The 25,965-nt window shown below is 36.3% G+C and overlaps 1 protein-coding gene across 1 annotated transcript in view; it reads right to left on the bottom strand.

Moving 5' to 3' along the window:
* MARCHF11 (membrane associated ring-CH-type finger 11) overlaps positions 1-25,965 on the bottom strand; it is a 144,224-nt gene that overhangs the window by 62,598 nt on the left and 55,661 nt on the right. The window lies entirely within an intron of this gene.

Genomic DNA, 25,965 nt, shown 5'->3' with positions numbered 1-25,965 from the left:
GGCTGTGGTTGGGTCCCTCCATCGGGCTCTAGTCTCACCCTTGCCTCCGGCACATCCAGACCAATCCAGGTAAACCTAATCCCATCAGAACTCCTCAGAGTTTAGGGAGGCAGGCAAAGGCACTTGAGGACAGCTGAGAAGAGCTGGAGAGAACTGGAGAGAGCCTGGGCAGCCCAGCCTTCCAGGATTCTTCAAAGCCTCAGTGCTTCATACCACATACAGCCCAACCCAATTGAACTCAATCCAATCAAAAGCCTCCAGAGGACAGGGAAGCTAACATTCCTCCCCTAGAGACTGTACCAAGAGATCTGACAAAGCTCCAAGAGGGGAGACTGACAGCCCCAAAACCAAAACAAAATGAGAGGAGCAAGAGCACAGCCAAATACAGGGAGCAAAGAAGGGGTAAACTCGAGCAAACAACAGAAAAAGAAGAAAGAAATTACAATAGACAGCTTCTGCACAGGTAATGAGCAAAGAGCGAATGAAACAGAGGGGGAAGACCCAGCAAAGGAAAAATCAGAAATCCCAGTAAATTGGATACACGCTTTGGAAGAACTCAAAATGCAATTCAAAACACAATTAAAAGAGGCTGAAGACAATTGGGAAAAGAACTGAAAAACTAAGATAAGTCATCTGGAAACAGAAAATAGTGTCTTGAAAGCCAAAACCAACCAGCTGGAAAATGAGGCAAAGCAGATGAAAGATGAGGTGAAGAAGATGAAAGATGACCTCCAAAGAAAATCCAACCAAAAGTAAAAGGACGACCAAAAAACTAAGGATGAAATCCAGTCTTTAAGAACCAGAATACAACTTGAATCGAGCAACCTCACAAGGCAGCAAGACACTATAAAACAAAACCAAAAGAATGAAAAAATTGAGGAAAATATGAAGCATCTCATTCACAAAACAGAGGATTTAGAAAATTGTTCAAGGAGAGACAATTTAAGAATTATTGGCCTACCAGAAGACCATGACAAAAGAAAAAGCCTGGACATTATATTACAGGAAATTACTAAAGAAAACTGCCCCAAAATCCTTGAACAAGAGGGAAAAGTGGAGATTAAAAGAATCCACAGATCACCTCCTGTACTTAATCCCCAACTGACAACACCCAGGAATGTTATAGCCAAATTCAAGAACTATCAGACCAAAGAAAAGATATTACAAGCTGCCAAGAAGAAGTCATTCAGATACCAAGGAACCACAGTGAGGATAACTCAGGATCTGGCTGCATCCACACTGAAAAAAAGAAAGGCATGGAATATGACATTCCAGAAAGCAAGGGAACTAGGTCTACAACCAAGAATCAACTACCCAGCAAAACTGACTATATTCTTACAGGGGAAATTATGGTCATTCAACAAAATAGAAGAATTTCAAGAATTCATAAAGAAAAGACCAGACCTGAACAGAAAATTTGATGTCCATATATCCCATGGCGATCAATAATTAATATAGTTTAGGTCACAACACTAAAATTATCCTTTACACAACAGGCTGTGGTCACTCATACCTACCACACATCTCTCCAGCCCACCTTGTGGTCACCTGCCAGGTTGTATGTGAAAACTTATTAGCACTTTCAGGGATTCAAAGCTGATCCCTAATAGGAAGGTCCACCTTTTCATCAACAACATGGTTCTGGCAATGCTAAATGGATTCAAATTGAAGAAGACAATGATCATTTTAAAAAGTGATCCACCCAGGAGATTGGAAATATATTCAGAAGGCAGAAATAGATTACCCTGAACTTAAATTCAAAAAATTAAAAGCACAAGAAAAGAGGGAAATAAACATGGTTAAGACAGCAGTCTTAATATAAAAGAGAACTAGGAGACTTTTGTGGATGGAAACATGTGAATTCACAGCCTGAATTGGCTGTTAAAAATCACCATTAATATCTTAGCTTGTACAGATAAAAGTATAGTCTTCAGAATTAAGATCATTCAGATCCTCTGGTATGGATGACTGTGCTCTGGACTCTATCTCAATAGTCAAAACTTAATAAGCATATATTAAGTGCCTACTATTTTCCAGGCACTGTAATATATGCAATGGGAATATAAATATGAAGAAAAGATAGTTCCTTCCCTCAAGGAGTTTCCAATCCAATGAGAAAAGGCAACACACCAAAGGAAGCTGAAAAGCAAGCAGGTTTAGAAGATAGAGTCAAAGATACCAGATATGGAAAAGTTATAAAAGTCCTAAAATAGTGTAGCCAAGTGAGACATGAGAGGATGTCTAAGCTGAGCTCTCACCTAAAATTGAGGATTTGGGAGTTCACGGTTCCACCAGTGTAAGAGGGTAGAGTGTAGTAATTAGGTAGAGTATTAAAGATGTTGGTATCTTATAGGATAATATGGTTTTCCCATTAAGGAGCTTCCTGGGAAATGGTGGAGAAGTCAGAGAAGTCTCAGAGTAGTGCAGTTAGATGAGAAATACAACTCAAGTATTTTGTTCCAATCAGGTCCCTATATTTTAAATGGGATATTGACGAGTTGGGACATATGTAGAGAAAAGTGATCATAGAGATAAAGGACTTGGGTTTTTTAACCTAAAGAAGGAAAGAAATGGAGAGTAACAGAAGAAATATCACTGGGTAGAAGCAACTGAGTAAATGACTTTTGTCCCATACCTGGAAGACCTTTTTAACAATTTAAAGGTATCCCAAAATAGTACTACAATATTCCCCATACCTTGAAGTATTTAAGAAAAATCACAATCCTGGGGGCAGTTAAGTGCTTTCTATCAGTGGACAGAGAAAGAGAGAGATCTGGAGATGGAAGGTCCCAAGTTCAAATCTGGCCTCAAACACTTTGTAGCTAGGCAAGTTACTTAATCCCTATTGCCTGGCTTCTATCACTCTTCTGCCTTGGAGCCAATACTTAATATTGATTCTAAGATGGAAGGTAAGGGTTAAAAAAAAAGAATTACAATCCTTCAGAAATATCATAAAGGGAAATCCACATATCACATAGAGGTAATACTAGAAGTCTTTCTTCTAAACTCAAAGCAAAGTGCTTTGCATATAGGTAATTAATAAATGCTTTTCATCCATTCATATACTATAGCACAATATCTGAAATTTCTAGTGAAGATTGCTCTGCTATGCTTTTGGATTGAGGGCTTGGAGGAGCTTAGAAAGTGGAGGAATTGATGTGGGGGAGGATCCAAGAGCCAGAAGAAACAAGAAGAAAAGCACTGGCCAAAGAGGAAAAGGAGTCTTTTCTAACTACCTAGATTCTAATAATTCTGACTGCTAAAAGTAAGCTTTCTACAGACCCTTAAAAATGTGTCTTCCTCTCATAGTTGGGAAATCCTGAACTAGGTGTTTCATATTTCAAAACAACAGCAAATTCCAGGGAGAATGACCCCCAAATCTCTGTCCATTCAAAGTGTGAGAGATAAAGCTATGGACAAGCAGCAATCTTCGATCACTGGGCAGCTGTAAACAATGAGCTCATGTGCTCGGGAACCTGAATAATTAGTTAAAACAGGAAGCTTCTGTTGGCTCTGGAGGGGGGAGGAAAAAGGGGAGGGAAAAATGAATCATGGGAGAATATTTAAAAATAAATTCTTCTAAGAACTTAAAAAAGGGGGGGGCAGCTGGGTAGCTCAGTGGATTGAGAGTGAGGCCTAGAGATGGGAGGTCCTGGGTTCAAATATGGCCTCAGACACTTCCCAGCTATGTGTCCCTGGGTAAGTCACTTGACCTCCATTGCCTAGTTCTTTCCAGTCTTCTGCCTTGGAGCCAATATGGAAGGTAAGGTGTTTTTTGTTTGTTTGTTTGTTTTTTAATTTAAAAAAAATTTTTAAATAAAAAAAAAACAACCAGGAAACTTCCTTCCCACCACAGCCCAGATAAATTCCTAGTACCCTTCTCCTCATCAGGGACTTCAGCATGTCCTAAGGTCATTTATGCAGCAGTCTACATTATCTACCCACCGCTGAATCAAGAGATTATTCTGTGTAATATAACTCAATTGCAAAATGACTAGTTATGACTCTGGCTAGGTAGGCTTCAGACACTAGAAGAAACTATGAATGTTGCTATTCAATCATTTTCAGTTGTGTCCAATTCTTCCTGATCCCACTTTGTGATTTTCTTGGCAAAAATACTGAAGTAGTTTGCCATTTCCTTCTCCAACTCATTTTATAGAGGAGAAAACTGAGGCAAACACGGTTAAGTGACTTGCTCAGGGTCACAATGCTAGGAAGTGTCTGAAGTCATATTTGAACTCAGAAAGACAAATCTTCCTAACTCTAGGCTAAGGCACGCTATTCTTTGCATCATCCAGCTGCCTTGTGGACAAAGCCATAGGAAAGCCTTTGTACAATAAAGTGAAAGCTGAATTTAGAGTCAGAGGAGAAGTTCAAATCCTGATACTGCTTTTTACTGTTTGACCTTACAAGTCACTTATCTTACTGTGCCTCAGTTTCCTCCACCATTATCTTAGGAAGGAGACAGTTCCATCCATGGCTCCTAGAAACTAAGCCTTTATCAGCGTTGGCCAATCTCCCACGGGGGAAGGAGGCGATCTGACCATGGACCTCCTGCCCCAAAGCAACTCCATGCACAACCAACTGTGTGACAGCTGACAAAACATGTAGCCTCTTTGAGCCCTAGTTTTTACATCTTTAAAATGAGACGGTTGAACTAAAGGATCTATCTCTAACTCTTTGGATCCAAAGTCACTGAAAAAGTACTAAATCAGGTTTGTTCAGATATCCTTCGTCCCATTATGTTTTATCTCCAAAAGCTCCTCCACCTTCCAAATGAATGCATATCCCAACATCTTTGTTGATCCTTGAAATTAAAATAATTTTATACTCATCACTTAAGAGATAAAAGATAAATTCAAAAACATGATTGAAGTAAGTTTTAGTGTACATAAAGTCTGGAAAAAATAAGTTGAAATCCTACCATGATACTAGCCATATGACCCTGGACCAATCACTTAAGGGAAGAGGAGAAGAGAACCAAGCACTTAAGAAGTATCCATTATTTCCTGGACCAAGCACGGATATCCCATTTGGTACTCGACCTGTCAGACAAGTGCTATCATTATCCTCATTTTATGGCTGAAGAAACTGAGGCAGATAGGGTTTAGGTGGCATGTCTAAGGTCACACAGTAAGAATCTGAAAATGGATTTGAGCTCATAACTTTCTGACCCCAGACCTAGCACTTTATCCACTGCATCTTAGACTTGTCTTTTAGAAAATGAGTATTAAATAATACTTGTAGCATATACTTTAAAAGATTGTTGTGAAGCTCAAAAGAAATAACATCTAAAAAGTTCTAAACAAGTGTACAATCTTTAGTATATATGTATATATACATTTTTTTCAGTAATTACAACTGGTATATATTTTATAATATGTAATATAAATTTAAATAAATTCAGTATATATTTTATATTTAATATATTTAATGTTTTATAGTATTTTATTTATATTTAAATATATATTATATTATAGATTATATAAATTTTTTATTTTTTATAAATATATATCTCAGTTGTAATTATTGAAAAAATTTCAATTAAAGGATAATTGGCCAATCAATAAGTGTCAAATGTCTAGTTATACATTCCTTCCCTATTGTGTTAGGGAGGAGGGGAGTATAAAAAGATCTGAGAATAAATACAAATTACAAAGCATCTCAGCTCTTCAGGATTAAAGAAGATTTCAAAATCAAAAACAGTGCATTTTTTATAAAGGCACTTGATTAGAAGGGAATTTTTTGCAGTATCTCTTGATAATATCAATATTTATTTTGCCCTCTTCATAGTAGCGGATTAATAACCATTTCTTTCTTAAATGAATGAATTAGAATGGGATAGTTGAAGAAAACTTGTTGAACCTGGACTCAATAAGCCATGATTCTAATATCATAAATATATGCAATTGAGCACAAGGCTAAGGACCTTCAGGTAGGTGGATGGTCCCATCTGGACCCCATACCACTATCCCTGCAAAAAAAAAACACAAACTAATTCTAAACATAGTAGGATATATTCATACTAAATCTGCAGGTATTTTTAAAATGTTTTTGTACTCAAAATTAATATTATCTGTACCTCATATGGAAGAAATAAGCCATCTAGAATTTGGAAAAATGTATCAAAGCATGTAATATAGTATGGCACACATGGAATATTTCAATAATTTATTTGTTTGATATAGTATGTTTTCCCTCAAAATGTAGCGTGTGAGAAAATTGAATGTACCCTATATTACACATTATTTTTCCATCTATTTCAACAATATGTGATTTCATAGATAAAGGTGTTCCCTCCATCAAATAGCAATTCTCTCCCCCACCAGATAATATTCATTACCTGACAAGGGAAAATATATATGCATAGACATAGCCAATGGCCATCTATATATGCTTATATGTATATATGTATATCATGGTACAGGTATATCCATTTAAAGATATCTTTTGGACTACAGATCAGAAACATCCTAAATTGTTGATTACTAACAGAATGCTGTAAGAAGGGATTAATCAGAATGAAGTGCAAACGGCATCTAAATGAGTTAACAAAAGAGTATAATTGAGCAATGATACTTCCTTTTCATCTCAATGCTATGTGGTCCATGAAATTGTCCACAACCCCATCTCCAAAATCTTCTTCATCTTTCTAGCTGTGTGGTACTAAGGGAAAGCCTGGGAGTTTTTGCTTTGTTTCATTTTTTGAAAGAAAATCATTTTCTTCTTCCTTTCACACAGTTTAATGCAATTTAACAAATATTATTGAATACTTACTATGTGAAAGACTGAGCTAAAAAATGGTTGATTCTACTGTCATAAATAAGAGCATCTAGTACTTTGAAAGTGAAAGCTTTGGTTATACAGAAATGACTAAAAATAAGAAAATAATAATGCAAAGTAATACTGTAGTATGCTGAAAAAAAAAGTGTTTTGTGCTATCTTCCATTTGCTGCTTCTGGGTCAAATGCCAGCATATAAACATTTTCTATTGATTTCACCAATGCCATCTTCCATAAGATTCATTTAATCTTAGTATTTTTAAGAGATATCCTCCCTTTTTAGCCCAGAGGTTGTCTCACTAAGGGCTCCTTGTCTCACTAAGGGCTCCTTGAGTCTTTCGTACTTTAAAAAAATATGCTTAAGAATTCTATGACTGCTTACAGAAACTCTTCTTTTGCAAACAAACAAAAAAAGTGTTAAAATATGCACAAAAAATGAAATGTGTTAGCTTGTTTTGCACTTTAACAACTTTTTTGACTACTAAATTCATTGAATATCATCATTTCAGTTACTGTTTTTTAAGAATAAAACTGACTTCATGGGATTGACAATCATTTATCCAGCTATCTAATAGACTCCACTTATTTATAGCATTTTACTACACACTATGTCTCATGCTGTTGCAATTATTTCATCCTTTAACACTACATGAATTACTTGCCGTCAGAAGAGTTCATGAATAAGATTATGAGTCTTAACACAGCAGCAACATTTTTAATGGAAGTTAATGTTGGGAGACTGTAAAGGGCATTTTCCTGGCAGAATAACACAAGATTGAAGATTAATTCAGCCTAGCTATTAAAATAGAATTTGTGAATCTAATTTAAGCTATTATATCTGTAACAAGTATAGTGCTCCTTTTTAATTTGTTGATTTGCTTCATAACTCTCTAAGTTAGATATACACTTCGGCTGTCTTCCCATATATCTCTAAATTTCTTATTTTGAACTATGGACTTAGTGTCGTGACTACAGATACTGTCAAGTGGGAGCTGAAATTGCATTTTCATAAACTCATGAAAAAAAAAGGTTTGAATTAAAGTGAAAAAAATTGAACTGATTAGTGAATCTGAGTTAAGCAGATCAGAGGGAAGAAAAACCCAATAGCAAAAATGCAATTTCATGCAAAGATAACACTTTCCTCCAAGAAATATGTTCTGAATACCTAATTCTTACTGTTCACCTAATCATTTTTATCTGCTAGAACATCACATATGGAGGAGGAAAGACTTTCTTTTCATAAAACTGATATTCTATTGGCAAAACGAAAACCACACAATGAAGCACCTTCTTTGCATCATTACTGAAATTTCCCATGATTTGCTAGGAAAGGAACATAAAAGGGGTTTTTCCCCACTTTTCTTTTTAAGGCTCTAAGGATCATTCTACTATCATATAAGTTATCAGGAAAAAATTAGAGATATAGTTTAGAGGTCAAAGTCTGGAGTACTTGACATTGTGCGAATCAAATGCTTTGATGAGCATATGGGATTATAATGGTGAGGTCTATTGGTTAGGTATTTCTTACCACTACTCACCTCTTTGCTTGGGTTATCTCTACATCAACCAAGCAATTAACAAATATTTATTAGACTCCAATTATACATCAGGCTCTAAGTGAGGTGCTGAGGATCGAAATCCAAAGAACAAAAATCCCTTCACTCAAGGAACTGACCTTCCAATAGGGAAGATAAGTATGTAATAAGATTGTACACAACACAAAGCAGATAAATACAGGGTAGTTAGATATTAAGAGCATCAGCAATTGCTGGATAAGGAATGGAGTCAGTGAAGGCTTCAAGTGGTTCTGAGATCCAAAGAAAGGGAAGACCTCTAAGAGTGAGAGGTGAGGAGGCAATGCATTTGGAATATGGAAGATGGCCAACCTTTTTGAGTTGTTTCCTTCTCCTGTTATATTTATATGTGATCTATAGGATCATAGGCATAGAGCTGAAAGAGACCTTAAAAGACATCTAGTCCAGAGGTGTCATATTTTTCCGCCTAAACTCCCTTCCTGCTTAAACCACATTAAATGTAACTGGTAAAGGGTTGGACTTTTTAAAAAATATTCTAGTACAATGTAGATAATGTTAATCTGTGGTTTTCTAAGTCAACATGCAGAAAACAGAGATCCACTTCTATTTGAGCTTCACACCACTATTCTAGTCTAAACCATTGATTTATATAATTGATTTTATAGATTTTATAGAAACTAGGGCTTATAGAAGTTAAATAATTTGCCCAAGATCACACAAATATGGACAGAGATGAAAATAGAGACAGTTCCTCTGGCTCCAAATCCATTCATTTTCTTTGATAATATCTTCTGTCATTTCTGCCCAAATTCTTTAGCCTGTTCACATCTGTCATGTATCATTTCATTGCTCTTTGGGTAGCATTCAATGTTCATTCTTCAGGAGCTAAAATACTACATACTTTACAACCACATGACATCAGTGGAAGAATGTTGGTGTTAGAAAGATGAGATTGGAGTTATTAAAAAAATATTTTACCATTTCCTAAGTATAATCCAACTTGCTCTCTTTTCAGGGCTGGGTCTGGTACCTTGTTCATCCATTGTGGTCTTCCAACACAGATATACTATAATCATCACTACATAATTATATACTTTTGTGCCTTTAAATACTACTCTGTTGGTTGTTCATACAATGGCATGTGATAGTCTGGACCATAGACATGCTTCATCTAGTTGGGCTTTCCTGCAAGGATGGTTAGATCAAATTCCTTTGAATCTCTCTGGGTGACTATATGTATAAGGAAATGCAATGTGATTGGTAACGAATCTTTATAGATAGTGATATCATGGTTTGACAGAAATTACATTGGACTTGAAACCAAAATTTTCTTGGCTTTGAATTGTAACACCCAACATTTACTGGCCATGTAGACATAAATAAGACACCTAACTCCCAGAGACTCAGTTCCCTCATATGTAAAATGGGGTTAATGAAACTTACACCATCCATTTCACAGGGCTATTGTGCAAAAAGTTACTCTATAATCCCAAAAGTGTTATGGAACTGTGCGATATCATTCTTCCAACTGATTTAAAATACGTATTGGACTATCAGGATAATGAATAAATTAGCGTATGGTCTCTGGGTACATGGTCATAAATTTCAAGGAATCTTGAATAAGAATCAAGGAATCTATGGTCATAATCAAGGAATATCCTAGAATTATGCATAGTAATCAGTCAAAAAACACTTATTAAGTGTCTGCTATTGAACAGGCACTGTGCTAAGTGATGGGGATACAAAAAGAGTAAAAAAAGACAGTCAAAAAGCTCTCAGTCTAATGGGGAAGACAAAAAGCAAACAAAAATGTATAAATAAACTATATTTAGGTTAAATGTGAAAAGAAAAGTAATATAATTCAACAACAAATATTTCTTATGTACCTATTGCACACAGAGGAGTTTTCCATAAGATGAATTTAGATTTATTAATTGGCCTAAAAGAATCTTTCTTTCTATGTGGCTTTCTCTGAAATCAGTCTGAAACATAATTCAGTCAGGATCAAGAAGAAAGGAGTTGATGGACATATTCAAAATATAGATAAGATCTCATGAAGAAAAATTAAAGTTTGCCAACTAGAACATTTCAGGGAGGAACTGAGAGAATGGCAGAGAACTAAACTATGTAGAAATAATCTTACTAGCAATTAAAAGTTCAGTGCAATTATTTAAATTACAAATTAGAAACAAAAGAAAAGTTCCAAAGAGGACAAATTCACAAATACTGTAGCTGGTAACTAAAGTATAAACTTCCAGACAACTAGGAAAGGAACTGTTAGAAAGTAATGAATAAATAAGGGCCAAAGAAAGGAATATCATTACAGCTACTACAGCTGTTCTGATGAAAAAAAACCTTACTTAATAGACAACTGAAGTTTACTAGGAAAGAAGTAACAAGACTTTGAGTGTATTGTTCTCATATGTTCTCTTTCTGTAATATGTAAATAAATTAAGGGAGGTTGTACTGAGTTGAAGCATGATTCATTTGGGATGACCTGAAATTGTTAACACCTGACGAGACATCCATTTCACAAGTTTATTCTCAAACTAACTGGAAAAATGGTAAGGGCAACTCCAAAATGAGACACAATTTAAAATATGAAAATGACTAATCTAGAAGAAAAGAGAAAGGCTTCCCTCTTTGAACTCATGGGCCATCATCAATATTGTTCATCAATATTGTCTGAACAAAATATGTCCACTTGAGCAGAGTGAAATGGAATTCTTTAAGACGACAAAGGACTCAGATATTTATGAGAGACTTCCTTGAAGTCAATTGTTTTCCCCCACCAGAAAATTGTCCCAACTTGAAAAGTAATCAGAAAATGAAATTAAGGCACAAACATCTATATATTTGAGCTATGATCATCTCAGTTACCAGGGCCATAAGACTTTAAGATCTTGAGTTCTTAAATTGTTAGAGGATGCCTATTCATGAACACTATTATGACTAAAATATCCTAAAGTCCTATCAGCCAACAACAGAACATTTGCTTTATAGACTTGCTGACAAAACCATTTAAGTGTCCCAGAATTCTCAGTTTATTCCAACAATTATCCTCTAAGGCAAAAAACCTAAAGGCTTTACATTTTATTCCTCCTATTTATAGTACTAAAAACTCAACCCACAGAATTCAAATAAACATGCAGAATGCAATGAAACAAAATGAACTAGCTTAAAACGTATTACTAAATAAGCCTTCACAAATTGCTTCCCATAGACTTTATGGTTCTACATATGCTGTTAAGCATATATATAAAAATATATATATAACTCAAGGATGCTCCAGCTCCAGCAGACAGAAGATAACAGAAATCCACTAAGTAGAGATGCTGCCACTAGACCTAATGTCAGATATGGGTCATCCTCAGTTTTAGCCATTTCTAAATCCAAAGTTCAGTGTGTTGTGGTGAAAATAGTGCTGGCTATCAAGTCAGAAGAGCTGAGTTCAAATCCATATTTGGATCTTACTTCCTACTGCATAACTGGCAAATAGCTTTTCATTCCTACATCTCAGTTTCTTTTTCAAGAAAATGAGGGGTTGGACTAAATGGTCTCTGAAGTCTCCCCACCCAGACCCTATGATAATTCTGATTCCATCCAGGTGGATCCAAGCACCAGGGACCTGACCCTCCAAAAAGGATGTCTTTAGTACATCAGTAAGAGCTAAAGAGACTATAAAGTCACTCACTCTTCAATAGGAATGCTTCCAGGAAAGAAAGTTCTTCTAAAACCCTAAGGAGTGCTTCATTGTTAGTGATCTGGTTGATTTCATGATCAATGCACTCATCAAAATAATTTTAGTAGAATTTTGGATGAAGAGAAGACTTTAGAAATCATCTTAGTACAGGGGCTCTTAACCAGGTTTTTGTAGACATTTTTTTTTTAGTATTTTGATATCCTTTATAATCCTACATAATGTATTCTTCTGAACAGAGGTTCATAGCAGACTCTGCCAAAGGAGTCTATACCCCCAAAAGATTAAGAACCTCTAGTACAATACCCTAACTGTATTGATATGTAATAGATAGAAAAGGTCAGAGAGAGACAGAGACAGAGAGACACACACAGAGACAGAGACAGAGAGAGACACAGAGAGAAAGAGACAGAGAGACAGAGACAGAGAGTCAAAGACAGAGACAGAGAGAGAGAGAGAAAGAGAGAGCACTGTTACATAGTTAAATGCTTACTATGTATCAGGAAATGGGCTGGGTGCTGGGGATACTAAGACAAGTAAGAAGGATAGTCCTTGTCCTAAAGAATTTTACAATCTGATGAGGAGAGACAATACTTAAGAGGAGCTGGAAACCATGGGGCATCATGGTGTGGAGCTCGTGGAGAAATGTCATGGATGCCTGGCTCCAGACGATGCAAGGAAGAAGTTCATCTATCAAAGTTTGATTCTAGACAAGATAATGAAACTGCATCTATGAGAGGTTCAGTGGTTTATGCAAGATACCGATAGGGACCAACTACTCTTAAATCCAATTGAACAAACATTTACTAAGCATCTACTATTTGCTAGGTGTTGGGATAGAAACACAAAAATAATCCCTTCCTAAAAAGGGCTTATAAATCCAATAGGAGGATGTATTATGCATATGAGTAAGTTAAAATAACCATAGCCTATATACAAAATAATAGAAAGTTATTTCCTGAGGGGAAGAATGCTTTTAATGAAAGGGTCCTAGAAAGTACTCACCGGGGAAATGGTATCTAAACTGTGTTGCAAAGGAAGCTAGTGATTCTACAAGGTGAAGGTGAGGGGAAGTATGTCCTAAATGAGGGAGAGAAAGAGTGGCAATTATATGCCAAACATTATTCCAGGTAGTGAAGGCAGAGTCCTTGACTTCAAGAAATTTACATTTCATAATGGGAGACATGTATACAGACATATATGTGTCTTTTTGTACAGAAACACATGGTCCTTCAAAACTAAAAAACAAAACATTGTACCATCAAAGCTCACTGATAACAGATCACCTCAATAGATGTAATAATAGTAACAAATTTTGAAATATTGCAAGAATTACCAAAATGTGTCACAGGAAAAATGGTCCCAATAGACTTGCTTATTACACAGTTGCCAAAATTTGTAAAATTTGTAAAAATTTTAATTTGTAAAATTTGTAAAAAAAAAATGCAATTATTTGGGAAATGGAATAAAGAAAAACACAATAAAAATAAAGTATGTCTGCGCGCACACACACACACACACACACACACATATCTGTGAGGCAGAGAAGTTGGTACATAGTAACTTTGGGTGGGAAACTCTACAGCATTTGAGGGAGCCAGTAAAGGTTTTCCTATAGAAAGTAGTTCTTTACTGCTTTAAAAAAAAAATTCATGAAGACAGCTAGATGGCCTAGTGGATAAAGTGCCAGGCCTGGAGTCAGGAAGACCTGAGGCCAAATCTGGTCTCTGACACTTCCTGGCTGTGTGACCCTGGGCAAGTCACTTGGCTTTATTTGCTACCCCTTGCCCTTCTGTCTTTGAGTTGTTGCCAAGACAGAAAGTAAGGATTTAATAAAAAAAAATAAAATTCATGTACTCTAAGAGATAGAAGTCTAAAAGAGGAGTATTCCACGTATAGGGAAGAAGCAGTGACAAGGTGTGGAAGCTGGAGAGGGAGCATCCTGTGTGGGACCCAGCACGCAGGCTAGAATAATTAGACAAGAGAGGGTCCAGAGGAGAGTGATGTGAAAGAGGCCTGGAAAGACAGGATGGGCTCCGATTGTGAAGGGCTTTAAATGTCAAACTCAGGAGTTTATATCTGATACTAGATATAACAGGGAGTCACTAGAGTTCACTGGGCAGGTGAGTGCATGCTTGTACTTTGGGGAAATTGCTTTGACATCTGTTTGGGAGTTCGATTGGAGGATGGAGAGAAAGGAAGCAAAAAACAACAACAACAACAACAAAAAACAGATTAGAGGGCTACTCCAATATTCCCAAAGGAGCTGAGTGTCTGAAGTAAAATGGTGGCTGTAGGAGAGAAAATGGGAGACTTACAAGACAGATAAAAAGAAGATTAAGCAAATAATCCTATATGAGGAGGGACAGAGTGTGGGTGAAGAAGAATAAAATTTAACAATGGAAACCATTGGTTACTTTTGGCGAGTGCAATTTCCAGGTTACAGAGTGGTAAGAGAGTGAACAGATTAGAAAAGTAGGCACTAGTTGTATGTTGTTTTGTTCTGTTTTGTTTTATGTTTGCGAATATTTAAGGCTCTGTAGGCAGGAGAAAAGGAAACAGTGGATGGGACAAGATTGATGAATCGAGAACGATGATAATTGGAGAAATCTATTAAGGAAGATAGGCGGAATGGATAAGTATAGGATTTGATCTCAGCAAGGAAAAGGGCCACCTACTCATCAAAAACTGGTATAAAGGAAGAAACAGGTAATGAAAAAGTTCATGAAATGAGAAAGAAAGAAAAGGAAGCTCAAAGAAAATGGCCTTGATTTTCTTGAGATCTTTAGTAGAGAGGCTGAGCACTGGGTACTCTACTAGAGGTTTCAGCAGAGAACTTCTCAAACATCTCTGTAGTGAGTGAGATAATCAATAAGGAAGAGTAAAAGCACTTCTCTTTTGCAGTTAGACCCAGAAAGAGATTAGATATCAGAAATTACTAGTGGACCCAATCCACACACAGCTGTGAGGATTCCTCCAACTATCAGCTGTTAATCAGCACACGAGGAGGAATCATGATGGAATTAAATTAGGGCTGGGGCTTGGCAAGGCATCAACAACGAAAGGGCAAATTGCAAGGAGTTTGAACGTAGAAAATAGAGTAAAATTGAACTGGTTGACTTAACTAACCAAGACAAGAAAGGGGAAAAAGTACAGACAGAGAAAGGGTGACTTAGTAGAGTACTTAGGGGTAGAGGGATTGGAGCTCATGGAGAGGATGAAGAATTGATTTGCTCAACGCTCTTTCCCAGCTTCTTTTCAACCATACTCCAGTCTCCTCTGTCCTTAAAAAACACTCACTATTGGAAAACGAGGGGATGCCCATCAATTGGGGAATGGCTGAACAAATTGTGGTATATGTTGGTGATAGAATACTATTGTGCTAAAAGGAATAATAAAGTAGAGGAATTCCATGGAGACTGGAACAACCTCCAGGAAGTGATGCAGAGTGAAAGGAGCAGAACCAGGAAAACATTGTACACAGAGACTGATACATTGTGGTACAATCCAACGTAATGGACTTCTCCATTAGTATCAATGCAATGTCCCTGAACAATCTGCAGGGATCTAAAAAATACTATCCACAAGCAGAGGATAAACTGTGGGAGTAAAAACACCGATGAAAAGCAACTGCTTGACTACAGGGTTGGAGGGGATATGACTGAGGAGAGACTCTAAATGAACACTATAATGCAAATTCCAACAACAGGGAAATGGGTTTGAGTCAAGAACACATGTGATAACCAGTGGAATCGTGTGTCAGCTATGGGAGAGGGAAAGGTGGGGGGGGGGGAGGGGGGAGGAAAAAGAAAATTATCTTTGTTTCCAGTGAATAATGTATGGAAACGACCAAATAAAATAATGTTTTTAAAAAAAGAAGGGAAAAAATAAAAAAAAATAAAAAACACTCACTATATCATACTTTGCTGCCAGCTATCAGCCTGTATCTGTACTCCCATTCTCAACTAAACTTTAAGAAAATTTTACATTCTCTTAAAAATTTTTCTGAGTTCCAAATTTCCTCTCCCTCCAGCCCCTCTCATTCATTGAAAAGGTGAGCAATAATATCAACTATATATGTGGAGTCCAGCAAAACAGAATTCTATATTAAACATGTTTTAACAAAAAAGGAAAAATAACTTTTTTAAATATGCTTCAGTCTATAGTCAAAGTTCAGTAGTTCTCTCTTTGGTTGTGAATAGCATTTTTCATCATGAGTCCTTTGGAATTGTCTTGAGTCTTTGGATTGATTAGACAAGTTATCTTCCACAGTTGATCACTGTTAAAATATTGCTGCTACTTTGTACAATGTTTTCCAGGTTCTGCTCATTTTACTTTATATCAGTTCATATAAGTCTTCCCGGGTTTTTTTTTAAATCGTCTTGTTTGTCATTTCTTATAGCACAATGGTATTCCATCACAATCATAAACCAAAATTTTTCAGCCATTCCCCACCTGATGAGCATCCCTTTAATATCCAATTCTTAGCCACCATAAAAAGAACTGCTATATATTAAGTCCCTTCCCTTTTTTCTTTGGTCTTTTTGGGATACAAACCTAGTAGTGGTGTTCTCAGCTAGACCTCTTGAAAAAGCTGATTATATTAGATACATCTACTCTTTCTCTTCTCACTTCTGAAGCCTCTCTAGTCTGGCTTCTGACCTTATCAATGACTTGCAAATGCTCCCTCCAAAGTTATTTTTTTAAATTACCAAATCTAATGGTGTTTAGACTCAATCCTTGTTCAACCTCACCTCTCTACAGAATTTTGCACTGTAGATCATCATCTCCTCCTGAATACTCTCTACTCTCTGGGCTACTATAATGTTACTTTCCATTAAGCAGATTCATGTTTTTTAGACATAATTAATGTGGGATTTTTTTTTACTTGATTGTTTAATTTGAAACAGAGATTTTGTTCTCCTTGTTTTCCCAGTGGGGTGAGGGGATGAAAGTGAAAGTGAGATGAGAAAGAATACAGAATTTTGTTGGAAAATACTTTATTTAAAAAAAATCAAATTGAGAAAATAAATTAAAACTGGAGCCTCATTGTGGAGGCTGATAAATGACAAATTATGGAGTTACATTTTTCTCCCTTTGAGGTTCTCTTTCCTCTTCCATAGGGAAAACTTTGTACCAGCCCCCATGTTCTCAATTTGAAACCTTCCTATTCTCTGATGGCCTAATAAGAGAAAACAACTCTCTTATCCCTTTCGTGGGTGGTACTATGTCAAGCTAAGCCCACTGATGTTTAGGGAAGATACTGATATATAATTTAATTTTATCCTTTGTTTGCCTGGATCCTTAAGGTTATTATTAAAAATTATGACCCCAATGGATAAAGGTGTTGCAATTGTGTAGGCAAGAGCTAATGAGGATATGAATATGGGGAATAGCCATTTGAGTGAAAGGGGGGGGATAAATATGAAATATGTTGTGAGGCTTGAACTGACAAGACTTGGAAACTGATTAGATATAAAAGGGACAGGATCTGCATCTGCTGCCCTACCTGGTTTCAACTCCATAGAATAAGATGCCCCTTCCAAGGTAAACTCATCATTTCTAAACTCACCCCCATGCTGTTACATCAAGCCTTGACTGACTTCACCTCCCTCAGCCTCCTTTCCCCTCTCTCTATTTAGAGAGATGAATGGCAAAGTTTCTGATTTTCAAAATCACTCCATCTTGAGCCTGTTGCATAAAATAAGATGCCCCCATCCCATTTTATACCTTAAAGTTCTATCCCTTTCTCCTTTCCTGCTTATTTTCTTGTGTTATCTCCCCCTTGTTGAAACCTTCTTTTATGAACTGTATCCCCAAATACTTAGCTCAATGCTTGACATGTAGTAGGTGACTAATAAACAAACATTTAATGGATTGAACTAGAGAGGGAAGAATCAAGTATATCTGGTGTTGTGAACATGTGTGATTGGAAAGATGGTGCTAAGTGGTTTTATTTGCTCTTTGGTTTTTTTGTCTTTTAAGAATCTGGAGCATCTGTTGATAATGTCTGAAGTGGTTAAGAACTCATTTCCATCCAGAAGGACAAAAGGTGATAAGGGGCTGAACTAGGGTGGCAGATTCTAGTGATGAGAAGGTGATGAATGTAAGAGATGCTGTGGAAGTAAAATGAATAAAACTTGGCAACCGATTTAACATGGAGGGCAATGGAAAGGGAACAGCCGAGGATGACTGAGGTCATCAACCTGCGTGACTGAAAGGATAGGGACATCACAGCCTGAAAAAAGAGAAATTATAGAGTTCATTTGATTCACTTTTCTTAGAAGGTTCTGTGGTAGCAATGAATGTATATAAGCTGGCAGTGGTAAAGAAAAGATGTTCCAAGAATTGAATGTAGGGCTCTTCCTCACAGGCACCATGAAATCTCCAAGAAGTGATAGTGGAGGTCCATCGGAAAATGTTGTTTTGACATGTAGATTATGAGAAGTGTTGGAAGGATGAAGATCATTATACAGATATTCACCATCTAATTTTACCAGCAATGAGTATAATGAACAAAACCAAAGAGATATTTAAACCTCATAAATTTATTATTTCTACTTTTTTAGACCTATACTTTTAGCTAACATCTATTTCTCTTCTTTACATAGGAAAGATTTTCCCTACCATCATTGATCCTCATGACATCTAGAGAAAATAATACCTATGTCTTCTGAAAAAGAGGGAGTTAGTAATCTGCAAGAACAGACACATTAACCCTTTGCATACATAGGCTTTTATTGCAGGATAGTCTCTTTTTCTGCAGAAGTATTTCTAATTTTAGCACTGCCATTCAGTCCTGTTGCCGTGGCAACATAGACCCTCCAAACTGTTACATGCATTTCATGCAACTGACATACACTGATGTGGTGGTGTTGAAAAAGAGTGTTCTCTCTTTGCTCATATTTTTGCATTCATATTTCAGAATTGCTAGGTGTTTTCAAATTGGTAGGATAAATTTAATCCTGTTAAAAGTATTTACAAGCTGCATTTAAAAGCAATGGTCAGATTCTGCAAAGAATTGGTAATTTCAAAGTGGTTTTTACCATTCGTACTGTGATATTGATATTTATTTGGCTTCATTTTTTCAGCAATACTTTAAAAAGCATTAGTTTACTTTGATCTCCTTTTTGTTATTTTTCTTACAGAAAATGGTTAAGCTAAAAATAATTTTAACAAAAAAGTTTCCAGTGAAGAGAGAGCAATGGCAACATTTGTGGATGTGTCAATATTTTGAACCAAGGCTTTGAATCTGATGGGGTTTTCTTAAAATGAATTTCTTCCATACTCATAGATTCTCACTTCCTATGCAAGTACTTTTGAATAGAGTATGTACATTGTAGAAATAGATTTTTCTGACAAAGCACAATAGATGGAGAATGGACCTCAGAGACTATAAGACCTATATTCAAGACTTGGAAATACCATCTGTGTAACTATTGGTGAGTAATGTGGGTATGCCTCCAGAAAATTCTCTGAGGTTATAAGTAGTTTAATAGCTGCAGATGTGCATCATTAAAGAGAATTTCCTCACAATAGGAGTTCTCTGTGCCAATAAAGTCATAACTGAACAACAGAAAAGAAAGGAGGGACATTGTACTAAAAATAAGGGTAGGAAAACCCTTTGTCAATCTGAGTAGGGTCACACTGAAAAAAATGGAATAGAAAGGACAAGATAGTTAAAGTTGGATTTTTGGAGAGAGAGAGAGAGAGAGAGAGAGAGAGAGAGAGAGAGAGAGAGAGAGAGAGAGAGAGAGAGAGAGAGAGTTTAGTTATTTAATCCAAAGAAGATAAATGAAAATTTCTACCCTTTAAAAAAATCCCTTGCACATTTAGATTAATCTGTTCAGTGAAGGCGCTAAACTTTTAGCAAGGTGTTTATGTTCAGTATTCTTACCTATCAAAAAAAGGGCTATTGTCCTTTTCTATTCTAAGTCCTTGTTTCATAGCAGGAAAGTCATCTAAAATCCAAAATAGGCTTTACTAAATATCTCAAGACATACACAAAGGGATATCCAAATAACACCAGTGACCGCTGTCATCAGATGAAACATAAAGCAAGAATCTATATGTTTGCCATAGGCATTGACTAGTATCCCAAAAGACTCTGCATGAGGTCCAAACACCAGAAAGATTTCTCATTGCTGGTTAGCCTTTCCAAATGTTTCCATTCACAAATAACACACTGGACAATATATCAAGTCCCAGAACGTGATAGAGAATTCAACAGTAATAATTCATTGGAAAAAATATAGTGCATGTAAAATAGAGATTGCTTATATAGTGGCATAGAGTGCAAAAGGCTGCCCACAATTAGTGCACCAATACAAGTTTTTTTTAACAAGCTTTGCATTTGGAAAATGGACTTATATAAAGATGAAAAACCATACAAAACTGGCCCTAAAGGATTTTCAGCCTACTAGGGAGATATGACACACACCCCCAAAAGTGCATATAATGTAGAATGCAAAGGTTTTCTTTCCAAACCAAAACAAAGGGCCCTGTAGAAATCAGATGAGGGAAACAACTCACACCTGGAGAGATCAGGGAACATAATTTGGAAGATGTAGAACCTGATCTAAGTATTGATAGAAGAGAACTTTTCACTGGCAAGATGAGAAAAGAATATATCCCAGACTTTGGAGATGACATCTTGACTTCAGAAGTGGAAAAAAACCAGGCAAACTGCCTGGGATAAAGATTCTGCAAAGGGGAAGAGTACAAAATAAGACTTCAAAAAATAGGTTGGAGTCAGAATGTGAAGGATCTTAAATTCCATGCTAAGAATTTTATATATCTTTGTGGCAATAAAGAAACCCCCAAACATCTTTCATCAGGGTGTGAAAGGCTATCATTTGCTCATTAGGAAAATTACTTTGGCAATTGCATGGAAAGATGAATGGTAATAATAATAGCTAGCATTTACATCATGTTTTAATTTTTGCTAAACACTTAAAAAATATCTCATTTGACCTTCACAATGGCCCTAGGAGATAGATGATATTATTATCCCTGTTTTCAGATGAGGAAACTGAGTTTAAGTAATTTGCCAAGAATCACACAGTTATTAAGTATCTGACATCGGATTTGAACTCTGGTCCTTCTGATTCCAAAAATCAGTACTTTATCCATTAGGCACTGTAGCCACTGAGCTCCCCAGCTGGTAGTAGTAAGCAGGTTGTAATATATCACCCAAAAGCCATTTTAGAATGTATCAATGACCAAAAAAGTAAGAAGGCTGGTCATGGAGTAAGAATGAGAGAGAAATATTCAATAGGCTCTGCAATGTGCTCTGAGATATAAAAGAACAAAAGGAAGGTCTCTAGTGGGAAAAGAGAATAGCTTTTCAATGATGAATTTATGGTGAATCTTATAAATTATATATTATATATTATATATAATTTATATAATTTATGATATATATAATATAAATTATAAAAATTAAACTGGAGGAGGATAGCAATCTGCATTAGTCAAGTATCTCCCCCCTCCTTAAAATATTAAACCCCTAAACACATCAAATAACTTACCCACTAATAGATGCATGCTACTAAGTAAACCTAAAGCAAAGATAAATTTGTGGTGTTCTTTTTTTTTTCAAAATTGGGTCTTGGTGGTGTTTGGAAATTCTATAAATTATTTGGCATGCATTGCTTTTGTTCTGTTTTTTACAGAGGGCTAGCGGGCTGGTAGAAGCTGGAAACGGACAGAGTAAGCCCTGAAATGAGCACTCTAAGAAAGCATATTGGCAAAAAAAGATCAATTTGAGTCCTGGCAGTAATAATCCTGTTGATAGTTAGCATTTGGGAAGATGTGTAATGAGAAGAATGCTAGTGTACTAGCAAATTCATGGTTTATAGAACTCTACAAGCATAGAGCAAGGCAGCTCAGGGTAGTAAAAGCAGGCTCATCATGCAGTCAGAGAAACTGAGTTTGAATCCAAGCTCCCCTTCCATGGAGCCATGGCCTTGTAAAAGTCACTCAATCACCTTTACACTGTCTCAATTTCCTTCTTTCTAAAATGAGACAACATGTATTCACTAAACCTCATAGAGATATTATAGGGAGAGGGGGAAAAAAAAACCCCTAAATCAGAGGTTCTTAACTTGCAGTGCATAATTTTTTTCTAATATTTTCATAACTATTTCAATATAATTTGCATATATTATCATCCTATATGTTTCATTTTATGCATTTAAAAAGATTACTCTAAGGAGAGGTCCATACCCTTTGCCATACTGTCAAAAGAGGTCACACAAAAAAAGTTTAAGAATCCTTGAGCTAAATGGTAAAGCGTTATTAAAATCTGAGCTGTTGTCTTTGTTGTTGCTGTCATTGTTGTTGTTAAAGATTGCCAAAAGAAGTTAGGGATACCAGAAATAGAGCCCCAACTTTTAAGGTTATTATCCTGGAAGGCAGCCACACTATCTTATAAAGCATCCCTTTGCATGATTATCAGAAACAGAACATTTTCCTTGGTTTTTACCAGGTATCACATTTTCCATTGCTATTAAAATTTTCATTGGTTCAATGCCTGATGTGTTTATGTCTGGCACAATTTCTTTCAGGCTCTGAGCTTGAGGGCCCACTTTAAATTTCCATGTAGTTGTGTAATGATGCCTTTTTATTTTTCAAGAGACAGTGGGATGAAATGAACACTGAATTAGGAGGCAAGAGACCTAAGAGCTAGTCCAGACTCAGCAGTCGTCTGGTTGGCTGACTTTGGGCAAGCCATCACTCAACCTTTTCAAGATCATAGTATCACAGACCTAGAAGGAAGAGAGATCTTAGAAGTGATCTACCCTAGTGGCCCCTTCATTTTAGAGATGAGGGCACTGACATCCTAAGAGCTTAATATCACTTGCTCCAGTGGCATTAAGCTAAAAGAGTAAGTTAACAGAACATTGATTCAAACTCAGATCCTGTGCCTCCAAGGTCAGTATCATGTCCTTTAGAAAATGCCATTTCCCTGTCTCAGTTTCATCAACTATAAATTGAGCAGAGTTAACTATTCTAAGGTCATCACCTTATTATGATATAATTCTCTTTTACAACAGGGAAAGGATTTAGAAATTTTATTAAAGAATATTAGAACTGGAAAGAACCTTGAGGACCATAGAAGCCAGGGGTTCTTAACCATTTTCAAGGCACAGACCTCACTGACTGTCTGATGGGACCTAGAAGACCACTAAGAATAATGGATTTTTTAATGCATAAAGTAAAATTATTAGCATTAAAAAAGATATCAACCATATAAATATAAAGATGTATTTTTCAAGGCAGCTAGGTGGCACAGTGAATAGAGCACCAAGAGTGGAGATCGGAAGACCTGGGTGGGTTTAAATATGGCCCCAGACCCTTCCTAGCTGTATGGCCCAGGGAAAGTCACTAACCATCACCACTAGCCCTTTACACTCCTCTGCCTTGGAACCAACACTCAAAATTGATTCCATGACAGGTAGGTAAGGGTTTTTAAAAATGTATTTTTCCCATCTAAGTTCACAGAATCCCTGCCATCTATCCACAGACTTCTGAGGAGCCCAGGTTAAGAACTTCTGATCTAATCTAAACTCTTCCTTTTAAAAGATGAAAAAACTGAGACCTGAAAATGTTCACTGAATATTTGATCTGTCACTCAGCTAATAAATAGAAAATCTGGGAATCAAGCCCAACTCTTCTTATGTCTGTCCTGATACCTCTCAGTCACTTTAAACCCTACTAAAATCCTTCATTGATTCACCAAAGTTTGGAGATAATTTTGGGGTCCTGTAGACTATGTCAGTAGAATCCAAGCACTGAGAGGTCTTGTACCAAATTAAAAATTATTCATGTATGAATCTGAGGACAAACAGCAATTGAAGACTTCATCTAGTTAAGTATGGAGAATTTCACCCCTAAAGAGACTTAGCAATTGGACAATAAATTATTTTTGCACTAGTAAGACCATCTTTTATGGCATAGAGGAATTATAATCAGCATTGGAGAAGGGAATCACAGACAGAGCTTTTGAAATACTAAGGAAATCAAAATAACTTCATATGTATAGATAATATATGCATACACATATATTCTCATATATTTTATTGAGCATATTTAATTTTAGATACTGATGGAGTATTTATGAACTAAGAACAATTTCCAAAATTTAAGGTTAATGAATGGCACAAGAGAAAAAATATTTAAAAAATAATTGTAGATATTAATAGCAATTTAGGTACAGGCTTCAACCTCCCTTTTGACCATTAACTCTATGTCACCTGCACCCTGTATGTCAGTCCCACTTCTAGGAACCTTAGAGGTATCCTCTTGAAAACACTATAGGCTCCTTACAAAAGGAAGAAAAAAGTGTAAAAACCCTTTAAAAGATCACCTTTCAAAGGCGACTTTTTTGCCACATCATGGCCAGAACCAGACCTCCGCCATATTTTCTGGCCACCAACTCCAAAGCACGCACCTTCTATCACCCTCCCCTGTTTACTTGACCCCCTTTTGTTTTACTCCATGATATAATAAGCCCCTCAAGGGCAAGGATTCTATTGCTCGGTTGTGCTTGCATTCTTGGTGCTTAACACAGTGTCTGGCACATAGTAAGCATTCAATAAATGCTCCCTCTATCCAATTTTTTTATAAAGGGAATTTGAATCAGAAGTTTTTCCATAACTTTTATCATGGAGATTATGTGAGAGAACTAAACATGGATCCAATAAATTACTGCACTGAGTTCACATGGAAAAAACATACCCTAGAATTGTTTACAGATAAAATATGTTGGTATTTGCAAGAGTTGTTTGAGCCCAAATTCAGTCTCGAAGACAGAGGGACATATCCTTAAAGCACCTCACTGCTACTAAAATGCTGTGATTTGACAAGTGTTTAATGGCACCAGAGACACCAATGAAAGATGAAAGGATCTGGACCAGAGTAAGACAACTGAAAGCTACAGCATGGCAGGAAATAAAACAATCTAAAGCAATTTCCTCTTTTGAGCTTGATGAAAAAGGTCTTAATGTGATCATTGTATATTAGAAAATGATAGAAAAGTAATTTGTTTCAAAAATTTATTCAGTGGGTTATTGGGTTTTGTTTGTTTGTTTTGGGGGTGGGACATATTTTGGCCAAATTGTTCTTTTCCTGAGAGGAAAACGGGGCAGAGAGGAAGACTGGAGAGGCTGAGCAGAGAGAATGACTTAGAATAATCTTCATAGAGATGATAACTATTGTTAGCAAAATATATGAAGTCTTCCAGAATTTTAGATAGTCTATCATTTTTAGCTTAGTTTTTGGTATGCAAAATGTGAAATTCTTCTCTAGTGAGAAGGCATACTACTGAAGGAAATAAATCATATCAGACTTGACATTCTCACTCTAAGCGAACCTAGGAAATAGAAGTGAGTGGCATCTAATTGGCAGAATAGCTCACATATTCTTTCAGAGTGAAATCACAGCTGGTAGAGTTGGTTTTCTTATGTATCAAAAGGAAACAAAACATATATATGCATCTATATAAAATTATACATGTATGTATATATATATATATATATATGTGGTCTTCCAGAGGCATTTAGGTGGCACACTGGATCAAGCACCTTCCTCCCCAAAGTCAAATCTGACCTCAGACATTTAATTTGCTTGCCTTGGTTTCTTCATCTGTAAAATAAACTGAAGAAGGAAATGGCAAACCATTCCAGTATCTTTGCCAAAACAAACAAACAAATAAAAAAACAATGGGTCAAGAAGTCAGGCTTGACTAAAATGTCTCAACAACAAAACTCAAGATAATTTGTATAGTGAGAAAGAGGCAGGCCTAAGGCAAAAACTTTAGCTATTCCCATGTTTAAGGGGCAGGAGGAAGTTAAGGAGCTAGAAAAAGAAATAGAAAGGTCATAGAGGTAAGAGGAAAACAATGAGAATGAAATTATACAGAAGCCATGGAAAAAGCAAACGTAGA

The sequence above is a fragment of the Monodelphis domestica genome, chromosome 3, assembly GCF_027887165.1.
Source record: "Monodelphis domestica isolate mMonDom1 chromosome 3, mMonDom1.pri, whole genome shotgun sequence".
In the NCBI taxonomy this organism is placed as follows: Eukaryota; Metazoa; Chordata; class Mammalia; order Didelphimorphia; family Didelphidae; genus Monodelphis; species Monodelphis domestica.
This window is presented reverse-complemented; position numbering and strand designations above follow the sequence as displayed.